We start from the raw sequence: 15,607 nt of genomic DNA, 5'->3' as shown, positions 1-15,607 counted from the left end.
AATAAGGTAAAGAAATTGTATTTAAACAAGGATTACTTCTTTTGTACAATCCCTTTTATATACAATTTTCTTCCTTAATTATTAAAGTTTCCTTATTTGCATCAACTTGTATCTTTAATAATTAAGGTTTCCTTATTTGTATCAACTTGAATCTTTAGCACTAATTGGACCGTGTCAATATTTCGTGACAATTTCTGCGATCTCTGGCCGAGTTATTTTACTACTTGTACTACTTGTGGCTGGCATCGAACCTGCTTTGCTTAAGTTGCTTGTCGCATCGAACCTGCTTTGCTTAAGTTGCTTGTCTATCATCAAAACATATCAACTTGTAGAATTAGAATTCTATCACAAATTATCAAAGGGAATGAAGTTTTAGGATCATAAAAGCTTACCCAAATGATTTAACACAAGAAAATCTTTCACAAATCGCCTCCAAGGATTTTCTGAGCCCAAAAATAAAAAATGTAACTTAAACCCCAAAAATTTGCATGTCAAAACCCCCTCTAATGTTGCTTTTACGGACCAAGTTCGCTTGCTGGGGGTCTCGCTTTTGCGAACCAGGTTCCGCGTAAGCAACCATAGCTAAAGCAACCTATGGTTCCCTTAAGCGAACCCCGCATAAAAAGATAGTCTCGCTTTTGCGAACCAGTTCCAGTTATGCTAACCTCGCCCATAAGTACAGTCTCGCTTTTGCGAACCATTTTCCTCTTAAACGAGGACTTCAACTCCAGAAACAACAACCAACACAAAACATCGAAAGGGCCCTCAAAATTTGTTCGGAACGAGACCACAAACCACATATACAAATTGATTATACTTGATGTTCCAAACTCAATGGAAACGTTGAATCTTGAATCTGAGGTCATCTTGACCCAAAAACCGTGAAAACCACAAGAAACTAATATAACGACTAAAAAGGCTATAACAAGCTCGAGACCTCTCAAAAATCAACCAAGGTTGCACCTAGACCTAAAATATCTCCCGAATTCGATAAAACTTTCAAAATTCTGACCCGACCACCCGAACCCCAAATGTTAACTAAAGTCATCTCAAAGGTTAAAATCTCAACAATTTACAACTTAGGATTCCGAATATGAAATTGACAACTTTTCTAGACCAAATCCACATTCAAAGACTTATGAAACGATGGAGTTTCATTTCGACACTAGACACTTCAAAAGACTCCGCAAACCACTTTTAAGCTACTTTAGCATTTCAAAATCAAAACTTACCAAATTTTCAAAATTTTACTCAAAACTTGGAAATCAACTTTCAAAACTCAAACATAAGAAACTCGATATCAGTATCAGGAAGGTAAAACAACAATTTTATAAGGATTACCAAAACTGACCGACCGATCGAGTTGATATAATTATTGTTTTACCTCCCTTCTTCCATTAGATGTTAATCCTCTAGTACACGGATTATAGTGACATTATTTGTTGATTGATAAGGAAGTATTCTCTTTAGTTGCCTCCCTTCTTATGTGAGAACCCAATTAAGCATTTTAATAAATGTCATTGTTTCCCTAGAAAATTTAACTATATATCCTATACTAATACCTTTTGAATTCTAATATGCGATTTGAATTACCCACTTTTTTCTGAATATAATTAAAATTATTTAAATATACTAACTAAAAGCTTGTAAAGAAAAGCTTAAAATTTTGCTTATTAAACTATACATGTTTTAACAGAAATTCTTGGATTTCTATGTTTTTGGTATGAATATTTGATTGATGTATATATATGGGCGAAAAATAGTGATGTTTTGTTCATTAGTCTTTTAAAATTTGTAATAGAAACGATTATTGATTCAGTCGTTCGTTAATATTTGATCCAAAGATAGAATATAAGATTGTTGATTTTGAAATTGATCACTTTATTTGTTATAGGAGTTTAGTCATTCACCCAATTTTCAAGATTAGTGCATTTTAAAATCAAGTTCGTGTGAAATGAAAGTTTAAAAGTTTTGTTCTCAATTTATATTTAATAATAAAGCTGGGTATAGAAGAGCTGAGGTGACACCTCTTTCGAACAGAATTAGTATTTATCTTTATTGTCAATTGGTTTGGTTTTAAAAATATTTTTCTGACTAAAATTCCCTATATTCATAGTATTTGAAGAACCACAAACGACTGCATATATTAATTTCAGTTAATTACTTATTATGAGGATTAATTTGTATGGTTGTTACATAATATTTAAAACTATTTTCCTTTAGTGCTTTTGCCATTTTTAATTTTGTCATCAATTCTCTTAATGGTCTTTTCCTTCCTTTCTCATCTATTACCAAAGGCTATATCATTAATAAGCATTGAAAAACATACAGTTATATAATTAATAAGCATTGAAAGATATACGGTAAAACCTCTATAAATTAATATCGATGAGAACATGAATTTTTTATTTAATAGATATATTATTTAATAGAAAAATTAATATTTATTAATTTAAAGAATGATTTGAGATTTAATGAAGTTAATTTTGATTATATCAAAATCATTGTAATCTTACTAATTTATGTATCATATGATTTCACATAAAAAAAGTTATATGTAAAGTACAACGAATACATCAAAATCATTGTATCTTACTAATTTATGCATCATATTTATTGAATTTTCACCATCTTCAAACAAAAGAATATATATGACAAGTGTAATTTTTGATGAATATATTCAATGGTTTGACCACAAAATGCATGGTAGACGAGTTTTCCTTATTGTAGATAGTTGTCCAATCCATCATAAAAATATTGAAGGACTACAAACTGTTGAATTCGGTTTCTTTGCCACCCAACATAACATTCAAAATTCAACCTTGTGAATTGTGATGCTGGGATAATAAGACTTTCAAGATGTATTATCATAACAGATTTTACTGTAAGATATTAGAAGGGTATGAAGTTGGACAAATTGATCCAATAAAGATTAATATTTTGAATGTTATCAATTTTGCAATCCCCGCTTGGACAATAAATGTTTAGCAAAAGACTATAGCAAATTATTTTTGACAATATAAAATTCGTTGTGGGATGCAATTTCAGAGAATTTAATGAACCCACTTGTGAAAACATCATTTATAAACTTGAGGTCATGATTAATGATCTCGGATACCACAATAAAATGATTGTCAATAACCTGTTAGATTATCCGGATGAAAGTGATACATGTTCAGAGGTCGAGAGATTAGAAGAATTATGGTACCATCGGATGAAACAATGTTGATAATGAAGTTGAAGATGATACTATACTTTGAAACCAGTTACACGTAAAGAAGTATTTATCGCATCTAGACATCTTCACAATTTTATGGTGCAATTTGAAATGACAACACCAAAACTCTTGAATTCAATAAGAAAAGTTAGAGAAGAGCTTCAAGTAGATTTAAATTTTAAGAAAAAACAAAACACAATAGAATCATATTTCACTAAATTGTCTTATATATATTTGTACTTTTAAAAAATTATTAATTTATGATATTAATGGGATCATATATTTGTATAGGAATTTTCTGAAAATATATTATCTTATTATCTTATTAAAATTGATGATTTTTTTCATTATCCCAAGTTTGGACCGAAGAAAATATATTACTCTAAAGAGATTATTATTAATTACCGAGTATTAATTTAAAGAGATTTACTGTATAAACATCCTGTTTAGGTTTGTTTGTTCGAGTAAACATTTCAAGGTAGACACTACTGTGTTCATTTTCTTTCCTTTCAAATTTTCTTTATAACATATACTAATTCATATTTAATTTATTTACTACTTTTATTTTTTTGGTTCATTTGAGATTTTTTTTATATCTTAACACCTTTTTTTCATTATCTCAACACTTTATATCACTTCTTTCAATTTAGTTTTGTGTGTTTTTTTCTACAGAAAATGTAATAATTGCTATTGGAGTGATAGAAAAGATCTAAGGACAAGTTTCTGGAATTTGACAAACCTTCAAGAAGAATGTTTGCCAATCTTTGTTATGAAAATCAGAAATTACTGGTTGTAATAAATCATTCAGAAACACGAAGTAACTGAGATTTTTAGAACCAGTAAGTAAGATGAACAGAAATTTATTTGTAAAAAAATAATTAAATCTGTAAAAATTTACCAGAATCTGGAATACTCTTTTTAATAATTTTGGAAGAAAATCAAGTCCACTGAATTCACAGTGTCCCCTTAAGGAAATTATTCCCCTCTTGTATCCGAGGTTTGATTTGGAATATAACCTCCCAGGGTAAAATGATCTTAATCAGTAGAGTATAGATACCAAAAACTCTACTGTCAACGAATCAATCCACAGCAGGAAAGTACACGAAAAAATATGTGTCTTTAAGAAGAAGGAAGATCAGAAAATTTGTAGGGAAATATACTGAAGACTGAATAGTATTTATAGGCAAGAAGAATTTATTCTGAAAGGTTGCAACCTTTTCAGAATTGACACGACCATTAATGAAAGGTTGCAAACTTTCAAATGGTAATGACTGTTCCTGAAGGTTGCAACCTTTCAGAACAGTCATGGCGGGAATTTTAAATATAACGGAAATTAAAACGGGTCACGCGCGCGGATCCGAGTCGGGTCGGGTTAACTAAAAAGTTGAAAACATTTCGGTTAACTTCTGTTATCAACTAATTAATTGAAAACAATTTTTGGCCATTTAATTAATTAAATAAAAATTAAAATAAATTTGTCCAAAAAATATTATCTCTCGATCGATCATTTGCCAAAGCCAAAGCCAAAGCCGAAGCCGAAGCCGTAGCCGTAGCCGAAGCGAGCGAGCGACGACGACGACGCGAGGGGGGTCCCTCTTTCCAACCCTTTTAACAATTAATAGGAGTGTTTATTTATTTAAACTCTCCTATTTTCATTTCCATTACCGATGAGGGACTATTGCCTTTTTCATTAAAGCATTAGAGGACTTTTCAAGTTCCCAACCTTTCAAGTTCTAAACTTTTCAAATTCCTCTCCTTCCCTCTATTTCCCATCAATTCTTGCTACATACCCAACAATCCCCCACATTGATGGGGAATAGTTATAACATAGGAATGCACGGACAATTGTGTACTTTACAAGCAAGGATTAATTGCATCTGGATAAGTAGGTTTCCCCTTGGACTTTCCGTAGTGAACATATGTCGGATATACTCGGTCAATCGGTAGATGTGATATCTTTGAACCGTCGAACTTTGGTGTATACCTAGACAACCATATGTCACACAATTAACCCTTTACTGTTTATGATTCTTACGGTTGTGTTCGTTTCAGCCATGAACACCTCCTGGTTTCATGAGTGTATAGAGAATAGGCTTTTGACATAAAATTCTCTTTGAAGCGGCTTCCACTTCACACTCACATAGGTGATTTCTAACCGTGTCATCTCGTAGATACACTATTTGGTCAAATCTACCAAACTTAGCAAATCATTAAAAACTTTAAGCTTTATTACCTCATTAACAAGCCTTAAAGTCTTAACCTTTTCCTGAACATTGTCTTCATCATGAGAATGGATTGAGTTAATTGACAATGTCGAACCGTCAGCCACAACTTTGTTTTTCTCCTTGAATCTAGCTCTTGGGATCTCCAGTCTGCTAGATAGAGTTACCGTCATGCTGACTTGTCCTAAGCCGTAAACCCATTCCCTTAGATGATCTTTCAACTGCCTCTCTTACTAGGCCTTTCGTTAGTGGATCTGACACATTATCGCTTGACTTTACATAGTCAATTGTGATAATTCCACTAGAGAGCAGTTGTCTTATGGTGTTATGTCTACGTCGTATATGACGAGACTTCCCGTTGTACATAACGCTCCCTGCCCTACCTATTGCTGCTTGACTATCGCAATGTATGCAAATTGGTCCAACAGGTTTGGGCCAGAATGGAATATCCTCTAGGAAATTTCGGAGCCATTCCGCTTCTTCACCAGCCTTATCCAAAGCAATGAATTCAGATTCCATTGTGGAGCGAGCAATACATGTCTGTTTGGAAGATTTCCAAGAGACAGCTCCTCCACCAAGTATGAATACATAACCACTCGTGGATTTTACATCATTTGACCCGGTGATCCAATTTGCATCACTATATCCTTCAATCACAGCAGGATATTTATTATAATGCAAAGCATAATGTTGTGTCCATTTTAGATAACCCAACACACGTTTCATAGCCATCCAGTGAGTTTGATTCGGATTACTAGTGTACCGACTCAGTTTACTAATAGCACATGTTATATCTGGTCGCGTGCAATTCATAATATACATCAAACTTCCCAACACTCTGGCATATTCCAATTGAGAGTCACTTTGACCTTCATTCTTTTTAAATGTACAACTTAAATCAATTGGAGTTTTGACTACATTGAAATTCAAGTAATTGAACTTATCCAATACTTTTTCAATATAATGAGATTGAGATAATGCTAGTCCCTGGGGAGTTTTGATAATCCTGACCCCTAAGATCAAATCAGCAACTCCTAAGTCTTTCATATCGAACTTGCTGGACAACATGCGCTTAGTAGCATTTATATCGTCAATTTCTTTACTCATTATTAACATGTCATCAACATACAAACAAACAATGACTTCATGATTCATAACGTTTTTAATGTAAACACATTTATCACATTCGTTAATCTTGAATCCATTTGCCAACATTATTTGATCAAATTTAGCATGCCATTGTTTGGGTGCTTGCTTGAGTCCATAAAGTGACTTCACAAGTCTGCACACTTTCTTTTCTTTACCAGGAACTATAAACCCTTCAGGTTGTTCCATGTAAATTTCTTCCTCTAACTCTCCATTTAAGAAGGCTGTCTTTACATCCATTTGGTGGATTTTAAGATCATGCACTGCTGCTAGTGCTATTAACATCCTAATTGATGTTATCCTTGTTACTGGAGAGTATGTGTCAAAGTAGTCCAGACCTTCCTTTTGTCTGTACCCTTTGACTACCAGTCTAGCCTTATATTTGTCAATAGTCCCATCAGGTTTCATTTTCCTTTTAAAGATCCACTTTGATCCTAAAGGTTTATTTCCTGGAGGAAGATCAGTCAATTCCCAAGTGTGATTGCTTAAAATTGATTCAATCTCACTATTGACTGCTTCTTTCCAATAAGTTGACTCTGACGAAGACATAGCTGCTTTAAATGTTTGAGGCTCATTTTCAAGCAATAGTGCTACAAAATCTGGTCCGAAAGAAACAGATTTTCGTTGTCGAGTACTTCGCCTAGGTTCCTCACTAGTTAGAATATTTTCCATTGATTCTTCTCGTGGTCGTTTAGGTCTTTCACTTGTTGACTCACTTTCAGTTTTATATGGATAAATGTTTTCAAAAAACTCTGCATTATCTGATTCAATTATCGTATTAACATGAATCTCAGGATTATCAGATTTGTGAACCAAAAATCGACAGGCTTTACTATTCACAGCATACCCAATAAAGACACAATCTATTGTTTTGAGTCCAATTTTAACCCTCTTAGGTAAAGGAACCTCTACCTTGGCTAAACACCCCCACACTTTGAAATATTTCAAGTTGGGTTTTCTTCCTTTCCACAACTCATATGGAATTAATTGTGTTTTTCGATGGGGTACTCTATTGAGTATTTTATTAGCTGTAAGGATGGCTTCCCCCCAAAGATTTCGCGGTGAACCAGAATTGATCATTAAGACATTCATCATTTCCTTTAATGTTCTGTTCTTCCGTTCTGCCAAACCATTTGACTGTGGTGTATAAGGTGCAGTAGTTTGATGAATAATACCATATTCCAAACATATCTCTGCAAAAGGAGATTCATATTCTCCACCCCTATCACTCCGAATCATTTTTATCTTTAGATTCAATTGGTTTTCCACTTCATTTTTGTATTGCTTAAATGCATCAATTGCTTCATCCTTACTATTAAGCAAATATACATAACAAAATCGAGTGCAGTCATCAATAAAAGTTATAAAATACTTTTTCCCACCACGAGATGGTGTTGACTTCATATCGCATATATCTGTGTGAATTAAGTCTAAAGTTTTAGAATTTCTTTCAACAGACTTGTAAGGATGTTTAACAAACTTACTTTCCACACAAATTTCACATTTCGACTTATCGCATTTAAAATCAGGCAATACTTCTAGATTAACCAATTTTCGCAAGGCTTTGTAATTTACATGTCCCAAACGGGCATGCCATAAATCACTTAACTCCAATAAGTAAACAGAAGCAGAATTTTTATTAATACTGTCAATAACCATTACATTTAGTTTGAAAAGACCCTCATTGAGGTAGCCCTTTCCTATAAACATTTCATTCTTACTTATTACAGCTTTATCACTAACTAGGACACACTTAAACCCGTTCTTAACGAGTAGTGCAGCAGAAACTAAATTCTTCCTAATAGTAGGGACATGCAGAACATTGTTTAAAGTCAACACTTTGCCGGATGTCATTTTCAACATTACTTTCCCAGTTCCTGCAATCCTTGCTGTTGTTGTGTTTCCCATGAATAAATCTTCATCGTACTCAGCAGGAGTGTACGTTGCAAAGGCTTCTTTTGCAGAGCAAATATGTCTAGTAGCACCTGAGTCGAGAAACCACTCCTTGGGATTTCCAACTAAGTTACATTCTGATATCATTGCACACAAGTCATTTGCATCTTCCATCTTTTCCACGATGTTTGCTTGACTTTTGCCTTTGCCTTTGTTTTTGTCCTTTCTTGGAGCATGACAATCAGAAGATCTATGACCAGCCTTGCCACAATTATAACAGTTGCCTTTGAATTTCTTCTTGGCCTGTTCTGACTTCTGCCCGTTGGACTTCTTTCTCTTTTTGTCTTTGGTAGGAGCTTCTTCAACAATATTAACTCCAATGATTGTTGAACTCTTACGCGACTTCTTTTCGGCATTTCTGTTATCTTCCTCAATCTTGAGCCGAATCACAAGATCTTCAAGCTTCATTTCTTTACGCTTGTGCTTTAGATAATTCTTGAAATCATTCCACGAAGGAGGCAACTTCTCGATCATTGCAGCCACTTGAAAAGCTTCATTTACTACCATATCTTCAGCAATCAGATCATGGAGAATAAGTTGAAGTTCCTGCACTTGTGATCCAACAGTTTTACTATCTGTCATTTTATAGTCTAAAAACTTTGCGACCACAAACTTTTTCAAGCATGCATCTTCTGTCTTATATTTCTTCTCAAGTGCATTCCACAACTCTTTTGAAGTTGTTATTGCACTATAGACATTATATAAGTCATCCTCTAAAGCACTCAAAATGTAGCCTTTACATAGGAAGTCTGACTGTTTCCATGCTTCAACAATCATAAATTTTTCCCTGTCTGGCATATCATCAGCAGGAACTGGAGTATCTTCACTTGTAAATTTCTGCAGACCAAGAGTGGTAAGCCAGAAAAATACTCGTTGCTGCCATCCTTTAAAATTCACACCTGTGAATTTACCCGGTTTCTCTGCTTGTGATACAAGAGTTCGGGTTGGTGCAGCAACAGCCACTGTAACACCAGTGTTTTCCATTTCTGACAAACAAAATTGATACAATATAAGTAAGCAATAAAAATATAATTGCAGACTTAAAGGAGTATAAAATCACAAAGATTTTTGTCTCCACCAGAAACACAGATTTAATAATTTCCTTAAGATTGTTGCCAATCTGTGTTATGAAAATCAGAAATTACTGGTTGTAATAAATCATTCAGAAACACGAAGTAACTGAGATTTTTAGAACCAGTAAATAAGATGAACAGAAATTTATTTGTAAAAAATAATGTAATCTGTAAAACTTACCAGAATCTGGAATACTCTTTTTGATAATTTAGGAAGAAAATCAAGTCCACTGAATTCACAGTGTCCCCTTAAGGAAATTATTCCCCTCTAGTATCCGAGGTTTGATTTGGAATATAACCTCCCAGGGTAAAATGATCTTAATCAGTAGAGTATAGATACCAAAAACTCTACTGTCAGCGAATCAATCCACAGCAGGAAAGTACACGAAGAAATATATGTGTTTTTTAAGAAGAAGGAAGATCAGAAAATTCGTTAGGAAAAATTCTGAAGACTGAATGGTATTTATAGGCAAGAATAATATATTCTGAAAGGTTGCTACCCTTTCAGAATTGACACGACCATTAATGAAAGGTTGCAAACTTTCAAATGGTATTGACTGTTCCTGAAAGTTGCAACCTTTCAGAACAGTCATGGCGGGAATTTTTAAATATAACGGAATTTAAAACGGGTCACGCGCGCGGATCCGAGTCGGGTCGGGTTAACTAAAAAGTTGAAAACATTTCGGTTAACTTCTGTTATCAACTAATTAATTGAAAATAATTTTTGGCCATTTAATTAATTAAATAAATAATTAAAATAAATTTGTCCAAAAAATTATCTCTCGATCGATCATTTGCCAAAGCCAAAGCCAAAGCCGAAGCCGAAGCCGAAGCCGAAGCCGAAGCCGAAGCCGAAGCCGAAGCCGAAGCCGAAGCCGAAGCCGAAGCCGAAGCCGAAGCCGAAGCCGAAGCCGAAGCCGAAGCCGAAGCCGAAGCCGAAGCCGAAGCCGAAGCCGAAGCCGAAGCCGAAGCCGAAGCCGAAGCCGAAGCCGAAGCCGAAGCCGAAGCCGAAGCCGAAGCCGAAGCCGAAGCCGAAGCCGAAGCCGAAGCCGAAGCCGAAGCCGAAGCCGAAGCCGAAGCCGAAGCCGAAGCGAGCGAGCGACGACGACGACGGCGCGAGGGGGGTCCCTCTTTCCAACCCTTTTAACAATTAATAGGAGTGTTTATTTATTTAAACTCTCCTATTTTCATTTCCATTACCGATGAGGGACTATTGCCTTTTTCAATAAAGCATTAGAGGACTTTTCAAGTTCCCAACCTTTCAAGTTCTAAACTTTTCAAATTCCTCTCCTTCCCTCTATTTCCCATCAATTCTTGCTACATACCCAACAATCCCCCACATTGATGGGGAATAGTTATAACATAGGAATGCACGGACAATTGTGTACTTTACAAGCAAGGATTAATTGCATCTGGATAAGTAGGTTTCCCCTTGGACTTTCCGTAGTGAACATATGTCGGATATACTCGGTCAATCGGTAGATGTGATATCTTTGAACCGTCGAACTTTGGTGTATACCTAGACAACCATATGTCACACAATTAACCCTTTACTGTTTATGATTCTTACGGTTGTGTTCGTTTCAGCCATGAACACCTCCTGGTTTCATGAGTGTATAGAGAATAGGCTTTTGACATAAAATTCTCTTTGAAGCGGCTTCCACTTCACACTCACATAGGTGATTTCTAACCGTGTCATCTCGTAGATACACTATTTGGTCAAATCTACCAAACTTAGCAAATCATTAAAAACTTTAAGCTTTATTACCTCATTAACAAGCCTTAAAGTCTTAACCTTTTCCTGAACATTGTCTTCATCATGAGAATGGATTGAGTTAATTGACAATGTCGAACCGTCAGCCACAACTTTGTTTTTCTCCTTGAATCTAGCTCTTGGGATCTCCAGTCTGCTAGATAGAGTTACCGTCATGCTGACTTGTCCTAAGCCGTAAACCCATTCCCTTAGATGATCTTTCAACTGCCTCTCTCACTAGGCCTTTCGTTAGTGGATCTGACACATTATCGCTTGACTTTACATAGTCAATTGTGATAATTCCACTAGAGAGCAGTTGTCTTATGGTGTTATGTCTACGTCGTATATGACGAGACTTCCCGTTGTACATAACGCTCCCTGCCCTACCTATTGCTGCTTGACTATCGCAATGTATGCAAATTGGTCCAACAGGTTTGGGCCAGAATGGAATATCCTCTAGGAAATTCCGGAGCCATTCCGCTTCTTCACCAGCCTTATCCAAAGCAATGAATTCAGATTCCATTGTGGAGCGAGCAATACATGTCTGTTTGGAAGATTTCCAAGAGACAGCTCCTCCACCAAGTATGAATACATAACCACTCGTGGATTTTACATCATTTGACCCGGTGATCCAATTTGCATCACTATATCCTTCAATCACAGCAGGATATTTATTATAATGCAAAGCATAATGTTGTGTCCATTTTAGATAACCCAACACACGTTTCATAGCCATCCAGTGAGTTTGATTCGGATTACTAGTGTACCGACTCAGTTTACTAATAGCACATGTTATATCTGGTCGCGTGCAATTCATAATATACATCAAACTTCCCAACACTCTGGCATATTCCAATTGAGAGTCACTTTGACCTTCATTCTTTTTAAATGTACAACTTAAATCAATTGGAGTTTTGACTACATTGAAATTCAAGTAATTGAACTTATCCAATACTTTTTCAATATAATGAGATTGAGATAATGCTAGTCCCTGGGGAGTTTTGATAATCCTGACCCCTAAGATCAAATCAGCAACTCCTAAGTCTTTCATATCGAACTTGCTGGACAACATGCGCTTAGTAGCATTTATATCGTCAATTTCTTTACTCATTATTAACATGTCATCAACATACAAACAAACAATGACTTCATGATTCATAACGTTTTTAATGTAAACACATTTATCACATTCGTTAATCTTGAATCCATTTGCCAACATTATTTGATCAAATTTAGCATGCCATTGTTTGGGTGCTTGCTTGAGTCCATAAAGTGACTTCACAAGTCTGCACACTTTCTTTTCTTAACCAGGAACTATTAACTTTTCAGGTTGTTCCATGTAAATTTCTTCCTATAACTCTCCATTTAAGAAGGCTGTCTTTACATTTTTTTTTGGTGGATTTTAAGATCATGCACAGCTGCTAGTGCTATTAACATCCTAATTGATGTTATCCTTGTTACTGGAGAGTATGTGTCAAAGTAGTCCAGACCTTCCTTTTGTCTGTTACCTTTGACTACCAGTCTAGCCTTATATTTGTCAATAGTCCCATCAGGTTTCATTTTCCTTTTAAAGATCCACTTTGATCCTAAAGGTTTATTTCCTGGAGGAAGATTAGTCAATTCCCAAGTGTGATTGCTTAAAATTTATTCAATCTCACTATTGACTGCTTCTTTCCAATAAGTTGACTCTGACGAAGACATGGCTGCTTTAAATGTTTGAGGCTCATTTTCAAGCAATAGTTCTACAAAATCTGGTCCGAAAGAAACAGATTTTCGTTGTCGAGTACTTCGCCTAGGTTCCTCACTATTTAGAATATTTTCCATTAATTCTTCTCGTGGTCGTTTAGGTCTTTCACTTGTTGACTCACTTTCAGTTTTACACGGATAAATGTTTTCAAAAAACTCTGCATTATCTGATTCAATTATCGTATTAACTTGAATCTCAGGATTATCAGATTTGTGAACCAAAAATCGACAGGCTTTACTATTCACAACATACCCAATAAAGACACAATCAATTGTTTTGGGTCCAATTTTAACCCTCTTCGGTAAAGGGACCTCTACCTTGGCTAAACACCCCCACACTTTGAAATATTTCAAGTTGGGTTTTCTTCCTTTCACAACTCATATGGAATTGATCTGTTTTTTCGATGGGGTACTCTATTGAGTATTTTATTAGCTGTAAGGATGGCTTCCCCCCAAAGATTTCGCGGTGAACCAGAATTGATCATTAAGGCATTCATCATTTCCTTTAATGTTCTGTTCTTCCGTTCTGCCAAACCATTTGACTGTGGTGTATAAGGTGCAATAGTTTGATGAATAATACCATATTCCAAACATATCTCGGCAAAAGAAGATTCATATTCTCCACCCCTATCACTACGAATCATTTTTATCTTTAGATTCAATTGGTTTTCCACTTCATTTTTGTATTGCTTAAATGCATCAATTGCTTCATCCTTACTATTAAGCAAATATACATAACAAAATCGAGTGCAGTCATCAATAAAAGTTATAAAATACTTTTTCCCACCACGAGATGGTGTTGACTTCATATCGCATATATCTGTGTGAATTAAGTCTAAAGTTTTAGAATTTCTTTCAACAGACTTGTAAGGATGTTTAACAAACTTACTTTCCACACAAATTTCACATTTCGACTTATCGCATTTAAAATCAGGCAATACTTCTAGATTAACCAATTTTCGCAAGGCTTTGTAATTTACATGTCCCAAACGGGCATGCCATAAATCACTTAACTCCAATAAGTAAACAGAAGCAAAATTTTTATTAATACTGTCAACAACCATTACATTTAGTTTGAAAAGACCCTCATTGAGGTAGCCCTTTCCTATGAACATTTCATTCTTACTTATTACAGCTTTATCACTAACTAGGACACACTTAAACCCGTTCTTAACGAGTAGTGCAGCAGAAACTAAATTCTTCCTAATAGTAGGGACATGCAGAACATTGTTTAAAGTCAACACTTTGCCGGATGTCATTTTCAACATTACTTTCCCAGTTCCTGCAATCCTTGCTGTTGCTGTGTTTCCCATGAATAAATCTTCATCGTACTCAGCAGGAGTGTACGTTGCAAAGGCTTCTTTTGCAGAGCAAATATGTCTAGTGGCACCTGAGTCGAGAAACCACTCCTTGGGATTTCCAACTAAGTTACACTCCGATATCATTGCACACAAGTCATCTGCATCTTCCATCTTTTCCACGATGTTTGCTTGACTTTTGCCTTTGCCTTTGTTTTTGTCCTTTCTTGGAGCATGACAATCAGAAGATCTATGACCAGCCTTGCCACAATTATAACAGTTGCCTTTGAATTTCTTCTTGGCCTGTTCCAACTTCTTCCCGTTGGACTTCTTTCTCTTTTTGTCTTTGGTAGGAGCTTCTTCAACAATATTAACTCCAATGATTGTTGAACTCTTACGCGACTTCTTTTCGGCATTTCTGTTATCTTCCTCAATCTTGAGCCTAATCACAAGATCTTCAAGCTTCATTTCTTTACGCTTGTGCTTTCGATAATTCTTGAAATCGTTCCACGAAGGAGGCAACTTCTCGATCATTGCAGCCACTTGAAAAGCTTCATTTACTACCATATCTTCAGCAATCAGATCATGGAGAATGATTTGAAGTTCCTGCACTTGTGATCCAACAGTTTTACTATCTACCATTTTATAGTCTAAAAACTTTGCGACCACAAACATTTTCAAGCATGCATCTTCTGTATTATATTTCTTCTCAAGTGCATTCCACAACTCTTTTGAAGTTGTTATTGTACTATAGACATTATATAAGTCATCCTCTAAAGCACTCAAAATGTAACCTTTACATAAGAAGTATGATTTTTTCCATGCTTCAACAATCAAAATTTTTTCCCTGTCTGGCATATCATCAGCAGGAACTGGAGTATCTTCACTTGTAAATTTCTGCAGACCAAGAGTGGTAAGCCAGAAAAATACTCGTTGCTGCCATCCTTTGAAATTCACACTTGTGAATTTATCCGGTTTCTCTGCTTGTGATACAAGAGTTTGGGTTGGTGCAGCACCAGCCACTGTAACACCAGTGTTTTCAATTTCTGATAAACAAAATTGATACAATATAAGTAAGCAATAAACTATAATTGCAGACTTAAAGGAGTATAAAATCACAAAGATTTTTGTCTCCACAGAAACACAGATTTATAATTTCCTTAAGATTGTTTGCCAATCTGTGTTATGAAAATCAGAAA

The sequence above is a fragment of the Solanum pennellii genome, chromosome 5, assembly GCF_001406875.1.
Source record: "Solanum pennellii chromosome 5, SPENNV200".
NCBI classification, from domain to species: domain Eukaryota; kingdom Viridiplantae; phylum Streptophyta; class Magnoliopsida; order Solanales; family Solanaceae; genus Solanum; species Solanum pennellii.
The sequence above is the reverse complement of the archived record's forward strand: the minus strand, read 5'-3'. Positions refer to the sequence as shown.